This window comes from Trichosurus vulpecula, chromosome 2, assembly GCF_011100635.1.
Source record: "Trichosurus vulpecula isolate mTriVul1 chromosome 2, mTriVul1.pri, whole genome shotgun sequence".
NCBI lineage: Eukaryota > Metazoa > Chordata > Mammalia > Diprotodontia > Phalangeridae > Trichosurus > Trichosurus vulpecula.
The window spans coordinates 164,885,613-164,893,986 of record NC_050574.1 but is presented as its reverse complement, the minus strand read 5'-3'; the positions used below and the strand labels follow the sequence as shown (position 1 = coordinate 164,893,986).

Sequence of the window (8,374 nt, the reverse complement as noted above, 5' to 3'; positions counted from 1 at the left end):
GGTGGAATGATTTTCAAAATCTGGTTTCTGAATTTTCTTAAAGAATATTCTAAATTATACTGCATTGTTTGTGGTGATGTGTTTTTGTTTACATATATGAAACATATGTTTACATGTTCTAACACATGTGAATTGTTTGATGATATAAGAAGAGAAAAATACTGAGAATGAAAGGTAATACGTAAATATTGACAAACAAAAGTAAGGTCACAAATTTCAAATCAGAAATCATTACCAAGGTTTAAGTGATGGAAAGCCATAGATGTTAGCCTAACCTTGCCAGTGCTTCTACTGAAGTCTGCTTATCATTATGATGTATAATGAATGGTGTATGTTTTGATCCAAAAGTGTTTTGAAGGATGCATGCAAAAACCCAACAACATAGCAACTATCTTTAGCACACTCATACAGAATATTTTTATTCATTTTTTAAAATTCTGAACTCACATACCAAAAAAGAGCATTTCCACACACACAAAAGAATATTAAAACGGATTCACTAAAAGACTGTGAATCTTCATTTCACACTGCTTGCTTTTTAAAAATGAGTAATTAATTCTACATATTAATTTCAAAACTCTGTTGCTTGTCCATGTTTCTTTGTGAATTACCTTTATCTCCCTTCTGTGCAATAAAAAATATAATGTGCCCCTTTTTGGGGGGAGGTAAGAGCATCAGTGTTGCTAAACTGACTCTCTTCTGACCTCTACTCAGCCCAAAATTTCAAAGCTCTAATGTTTTTCAAAGTTGCTTTTTTAAAAAGCTGTTATTATTGTATAAATTGTTCTCTTGTATCTGTTCACTTCATTTTCATCCATTCATAGAAGTGTTCCTAGTTTCCTCTGAAACTGCATGTTTTACCTTTTTTGGCTCAATAATAGTCCATCATATACATATTCAATAATTTTTACAATTAAATTTTATTTTTTCAATTAGCAAAAATCTGGTTTCTCTCCTTCCACCTAGCCCCATGGGGAAAGAAGGAAAAAAAATTTTCTTGTAAAAATGTGCATAGTCAAATAAAATGAATTCCCCCATTGACCACGTCCAATATATATATATATTAATGTGCAACCCGAGTTCATCGCCTCTCTCTCTGGTGATGGGGAACCCATTTTAATCATTGGTCTTTTAGAATTGTGGCTAGCCACTGCATTGATTAGAGATCTTAAGTCTTTCAAAGTTGTTTTTCTTTGTGGGGTTGTTGCTACTGTAAAAATTGTTCTACTTGTATAACAAAATTTGTTTGGCTGTTACTGAATAGTACCTGAATGAGCACCCACTTAGTTTCTGCTTTGGGGTTACTATGTAAGGAGTTGTAATAAACATTTTTGTGCATATGGGTAATTTTTCTCTTTCTTTGATCTCTTTGGAGTGTATATGCCTAGAGGTATTATAGCTGGGTCAAAGGGTATCCACCTATAGTGACTTTCGGACATAGTTCCAAATTTCCTTTCAGCAAAATTAAACCTACTCACAGCTCCACAAATAATGCATTAGTATGTCTATTTTCCTGAAGTTTCTGAAAACATCTATCATTTTCTCTTTCATCACTGAATGTGAGCTGTTTATTTCAAAGATTTTTTTAATGGCAAACCCAAGATATTTAATGAAGACATTTGTTTAATTTGATAATATTAGATTTTTATGCCACAAGGACACAGGCTCCAACACCCTTGATCTTTTCTGCTCTTCTGCTGAAGAACTTTGGCTTCACGATGACTGGCTGCTTGGGGAGTCTCCCTTTTCCTAGAACTTTATAGTAGCCCGACTGTACACCAATGATAGGGGCAAGCCCCTCCTTGTCTTTGGCAGCATTAATCCTGGTCTGCTCACTGACCAGCGTCCACAGCTTATCAAGGTTGACAGTAGGGCAGTAGCTTTGGTTCTTCTTCAAGTGGAAATGCCTCATACCCACTTCCCCGATTGATTGATTTTGTCGAGGTCGATCCGGTGATGGTGTAGCCCTCCCTCATTGCCGCGGCCTCGGGAGGTGCTTCTCGTGCTTGCCAATGCGCTCCTGGCCGTGGCTGACATGCCAGCGGAGCTGCCGCGTCTTTCTTAGTCGGGAACGCCCGTTGCAGGCCGCCGCAAAAGAGAAAAGGAAGCTGCGCCGTAAGTATCGGGAGAAGAGCAAAGAGGAGGGCTATTTCAAAGATATTTTAATTTAAATTTATGTAAGCATTAGTAATTTAGAGCAATTTTCGTATGGTAGCCAGCTTGGATTTCTTCCTTTTAAAAATCTGTTTATATCATTTGATTATTTTCTTGTTCGGGAATCATTTATTTGGAAAAAAAGAGCTCTGAGTCTTATAAATCTGAATCAATTATTTATTTATTTTGGATATAAGACCTTTGTCAGGGAAACTACCTGCAAAAATATTTTCTCCCAATTACTTGTTGTCCTTATAATTTTTACTACATTGTATGTTAGAAAGGAAAAAAAAATCCCTTTCTTCTCCAATAATTAATTGTCCTTATCTCCTGTTGTGGTGAGGTCCAGGCTGCCTGAATTCTGGGAAGGGCTAGGGCTGCCTGGGTGCTGCTGGGGCCTTTTATTCTGGTTTGGCCATGGCTCAGGCTGTCCTAATGTTGAAGCCCTTTGTCTCCTGCTGCTGCAGACTCCGGTCAGCCCCAGCACTGGGCACTGCTGTGGACCTTTCTATCCCTTTGTCTTGCTGTAGAACTCCAAGGCAACCCCCAATATACTCTCTGCCTAGAGCCGTTCTCTTGCTATCTTTATTTGTCTCCCTTACTGGACTCTTGCTGTGGTCTCCAGAGCCATTCTTGCTGCCTAGGCCCTTTCTCTTGCATCTTCACTCTAGGGCTATCCTCATGTACTGGCCTTCATCTGGCGCTTTCCTTCCCATTTCTTGTCTTTTCTCCTGTTGCACGATCTGAAGCTGCCTCCTCCTCAGGGTCAGAGCATCTTTTCAGTTGCCCTGGGGCTGCTTTGGGCCTTACTTTTCTGCTACTCTTTCTGGTCTACTTTACAGTTTCCATAGAATGACAGCAACCCTTCTGTACAACCCTGGACTCAGTGGAGGAGTATACAGATGATTCTCCCTAATACTTTTTTGACTAGTACATTTTTAGAATTTTGCCGGGCATGTTTTAGAGGAGGAGCAGATCTGGGCTCCTCTAGAGTCTAATAATCCTCCATTTTCCCACAATCTTCCATGAAGACCTTAATACAAATGATAAAAACAAAATAGAAACAATCACTTGAAAAAGTGGAGAAGTGATGCCAGAAGCAATTCATAACAAGTCTTCTGAGGTAGAAGAAAGAAATCAGGATGGACAGGAGGATCACCAGCACTATAAGGTCCATTAAATAAATGATGGTGCCTCAGGTTCTGCAATGAATGTGACTTTACAAGGGAAGGTATGAGCAACTGGAGAACTGGACATGGCCTCCCGTAAAAGGTGGGGCTTGAACTGAGATTTGAAGGATGTGATTTTAAGAATAACAAATGAGGAAGAATAATGTTCCAAATATGACAGCAGGTGCTGAAAAGACTGTAGTATAGGAGATGGAGCATTAGGTGTGAGAGGAACAGAAAATAATCCAAATGGCTGGCTCATAGAATTCATGGAACTTATGAGTCATAAATATGGAATGATAGGAAGAAGCCAGGTTGTGAAATGTCAAACAGAGAAGTACATATCAGATCCTAGATATAATGGAGTAGGATGACCACATGGTCAGAAGGGGAGCCAGAGGGATTGTGGAATTTCACCCCCAAGGAACTCTGATGTTTGCAGAAGAAATTTTAAAAGCATTCAAATCATTAAAACAATGGTTAAGAAGAATGTGGTGTAATGGGGGCAGCTCAGTTTTTACCAGCTGGTTAATTCCATCTGCTTGGAAGGCTTACAGAGAATTTTTTTCTTGCAGTGATTTCTAACTCAATTAGAACCTAAAGATGGGATTTATGTTTTGTCCTTTTTCAAGTAGAAAAAAATAGAGGGTTTCATATACTTTGCACCACAAAGATAAGTTCCCTCTGTAAATGATTCTTCAACAGGAACAAGAAGGAGAAGGGTAAACATTTTTAAATAAATCCTTTTTTTGAACTGAATTTATGGCTCCTCTGCCTCACACTTAATTCTATATGCGTAAACTGTTTAGGGTGCATTTAGATCCCTTCTTATGAATGGAGTTGCACTTCAATGGTTTCAGGCTTAGCGACGGGCTTTCCCTACCGGACCACCATATGGACCTAGATAGATCAGCTCATAAAGTATGAATGGTAGGAATTTAGGTCATCCCTGAAGCTGTCCTGGCAAATAGGACTTTCCACCCATATAGGCATTCTGGGAGTCATAGACAGAAGAATAGCAACCACTGCTGTGTTAGGTGGGCAAAGAGCAAAAATCCTTTTCCCTACAAGGAGATTTAGACATGACTTTTAAACATAGGCCGGACAAGAGGACGGTTATCTTTCCACTCAAGGGTGTCTTACTAAATTTGTATCAAGGTATCTATTACTGTGTTATTAAGGATCCTTCTATCTTGACAAAATTTAAAACATCCCAGAAAGCTCCATATCTACTTGTTAATAACCAACCCCAAAGCTAGACAATCAGATTCACACGTCTTCAGAACCAGGTTACATGCAAGAAGCCTCTGACCTCTTTGGTATGTTAATACATGCTCCCAAATGAGTCTGTTTTTGGATCACCAGGCTAGGGCAGGAGAATTTCTTCCTTGGTAGGCTGGCTGTTTGATGATGACTTCTGGCATAGAATTATTTCAACGCTTCAGCAATCTGGGGAAAAAGTGGCCTTCAGGTTTGTATAACCATCTTTGCCTGCTGTTAAAAATATATTTGTATTTAGTCCAACTTCACAAACACCTAAAATATGGGCATATCTATATGAAAAGAAGAATATAAAAGGAATTGTGGAAGAAACTATGAATATTCTATACTGTTCATTTTTAAATATGTATAATAAATTCAACAGAATACTTTCGAAGCTGTCTGTTTTAACTGTTTCCTTCTAAACTTGTACGTGTTCTATTCTTTATATTATGAAATGCTTCCATGATCACTCTTTCTTTTCCTTTGGCAACACTATTGATGATTTCTCATTCTTCCAAATCATTCCTATAAAAAACGTTGGGAGATAAATGCAAGCAAAGGAAACCTCCACTGTGGTCGTATCTGAAAACGTTTGTGTGTTTTTCCACCTTGGGTCCCTTTTCCTCTCACTCATGAGGTTCCGAAGTTACTTCATTATCACTCCTCTGAAGTTTTGTTTGGTCATTGTTTAGGTTTTGTTATTATTAGGACCATTAGGTGGCTTAATTTCTCGTAAATAATGATATATTATCCAGTCTCAGGATAGGGCTAACTAGATAGAGGCCCATATTCCCTTAGCAAAACTGTAGGCATGAAAGGAATACACTGAATGCCAGCACTGTCAGTATAAGAAGTTATAGAAGTATCTCAAATGTCATGGTAGGGGGCAGCTAGGTGGTACAGTGGATAGAGCTCCAGGCCTGGAGTCAGGAAGACCTGAGTTCAAATGTCGCCTTTACTTTATTTTTCTTGTGATGGCAGCCTCTGGGCCTTGGCTTGCTCAGCATAGGGTAGCAGGGACAGTGGGGTTGTGGGCTCAGAGGGAGAGGGCATGGACCTGGGGTCATGGTTGCAGGAGCTGCTTTTCACACTCCATGCTTCTCTCCTGGTGCTTGGGGCTTTCAGTCAGGTCCCTCTGACTGAAGATGGCATACATTAAAAAAAAGTCAGCTGTGTTCTCTGGTTAGTTGAATTCAAGTCCACAACAGCAGGAAGAAGAAAATTTGCTTCCCATTATAAGAGGAAGGGTCCTCTTAGACATTTAATTAACACCTGGATGCAAAAATTCAAGGAAACTGGCTTAATTCTTGACAAGCCTATATCTGGGAGATGCCAAGGAAGCAAAGAGACTGGCTGAAATTGAGAGGGCATTTGAACAGAATTCCCCAAAATCAGTGTGCAGTGTGTCTGCTGAATTGAACATTCTACTATGCACAGGATACTAATTGTGAAGTGACTATGCTTACAAGGTTACAACTATTCAGATGCTACAGGAAGATTGCTATCCAAGGTTAGACTTTTGTCAATGATGAAATAAAAAATCTAAAATTCCAATGACCTTCTGGACAAACTGAGCTTTTCTGATGTAGCCACTTTCCACATAATTGGCATAGTTAACCACCACAATTTCCTCAGTTGGGGTACAGAAAAGCCTCAGGAAGTCTGGCAATGTGAAACAAACTCCCCAAAAGTTAATGTTTGGTTCAGCGCTGAAAAACTTGTATTATTGGCCTTTTCTTTTTTTGAAGAGTCTCCAGTCAGTGGTGAATCTTAGTTAGAAATGCTTCAGAATTTTTTTCATTCCTGAGCAGTGGAAGTTACATCTATTAGTAACACAATCTTCCGAAAGGATGGGCCATCTGTTATGCATTGCCCATACAACAGCTTCTGGATGACATTTTCTTAGATCAGTGGATTGGTAGGGGAAGTCCTCTTGATTGGCCACCACAGTCACTGGTTCTGGCTCCATTAGACTTTTTCTTCTGGGATTATGTCAAAACTATTGTGCATGGCTCAAAACCTGTTCTTTGGTTGATTAAAAATTACGTTAAAAAAGACGATGGAAGCATAGATTAAAAATAGATTGGATTACAAATGTAATCCTCTTAGTCACTGAGAAGCAACTGACAAAAGTTTTCACAAAGTTTGAAAATTGAGTAGAGCAATATATAGCACAAGATGGTGGTTATATTGAATTCTAATGAGAAACATCAATATTTTAAAATTATAAATAGCTTTTTAAATATTTTTGTAAGTTTATGGCATGTATACTCCTGAAGCTATTAAGTCTTAAAACACTAGTAAAGTTTCTGGGACAGTTTTGTATACTAGTTCTTCTGCATGATGATTTAGTCTGCGTTCGTGGGGATGGTGACTGGAAGGCAGGGATTTGCCTAAAGCTCTACCCCAGGACCCTCCAAACACCTGTAAAAATGGCTCTAAATAAATTCTAGAACTGCAGAACTCACAAAATAGCAGAGGGAAGCAAGGCTCCAGCCCAGGACAGCCTGGATGATCACTGGGTAAGGTCTATTGCACCGTGCTGGGAGTGGACCAGAGCAGAGCCCAGTGTGGGCCGCGCCTGGACCAACCAGACTGGGAGCCAAGCAGAACAGGCCGTAGCACCCTGAATCATTGAGCTGTGGCAGTTACCAGACTTCAGACTTCTCAACCCACAAACACCAAAGACAACAGAGAAGGTTAGTGGGAAAAACTGCAGGGAAAGAGTGAAAGGAGTTCCCTATCAGCCACCACCCCAGGGGCAGCAGAGGTGGTGCAGTGCTGAAGCTGCTTACAGAGCCACAGCTGCAGTTGCTTCTGGCCCTAGGCCCACCTGGTGGGAGGAATTAAGTGGCAGATCAGAGCAGGAGTGCAGAGCCAGCTTAGATCTGAGTCAAGGTCAAGGTTGGTGGTTCTTGGAGGAGGAGGAGCATTGGTGTGGCAGAGCTTGCTATGTAGAAATACCTCTGAAAACAACAGCACAGCCCTTCAAGCTTGGGACAAAGTACTCTCTACTCTACAAGCAGTCATACCCCAATGAAAAGCTCAAGGGTCAAGTAGTTGGCTGGGAACATGCCCAGGCAGCGAAAATGGACTCAGATTCAGACTCAGACTTTGGAATCTTTCTTTGGTGACAAAAAGACCAAAACGCACAGCCAGAAGAAGTCAACAAAGTCAAAAAGCCTACATCGAAAGCTTCCAAGAAAAACATGAACTGGTCTCAGGCCATGGAAGAGCTCAAAAAGGATTTGGAAAAGCAAGTTAGAGAGGTAGAGGAAAAATTGAGAAGTAAAATGAGAATGATGTGAGAAAACCATGAAAAACAAGTCAATAACTTGCTAAAGGACACCCAAAAAATACTGAAGAAAATAACACCTTAAAAATAGACTAACTCAAATGGCAAAAGAGCTCCAAAAAGCCAATGAGGAGAAGAATGCCTTGGAAGGCAGAATTAGCCAAATGGAAAAAGAGGTCTAAAAGACCACTGAAGAAAATACTACCTTAAAAATTAGGTTGGAGCAAGTGGAAGCTAGTGACTGTAGGAGAAATCAGGACATTATAAAACAGAACCAAAGGAATGAAAAAGTGGAAGACAATGTGAAATATGTCATTGGAAAAACCACTGACCTGGAAAATAGATCCAGGAGAGATAATTTAAAAATTATTGGACTACCTGAAAGCCATGATCAAAAAAGAGCCTAGATATCATCTTTCAGGAAATTATCAAGGAGAACTGCCCTGATATTCTAGAGTCAGAGAGTAAAATAGAAATTGAAAGAATCCACCGA

The 8,374-nt window shown here is 39.8% G+C and overlaps 1 pseudogene; it reads right to left on the bottom strand.

Moving 5' to 3' along the window:
• Window positions 1–1,645: 1,645 nt before the first annotated feature.
• Window positions 1,646–6,555, bottom strand: LOC118836840 (annotated as a pseudogene).
• Between the last annotated feature and the right edge of the window lie 1,819 nt (window positions 6,556–8,374).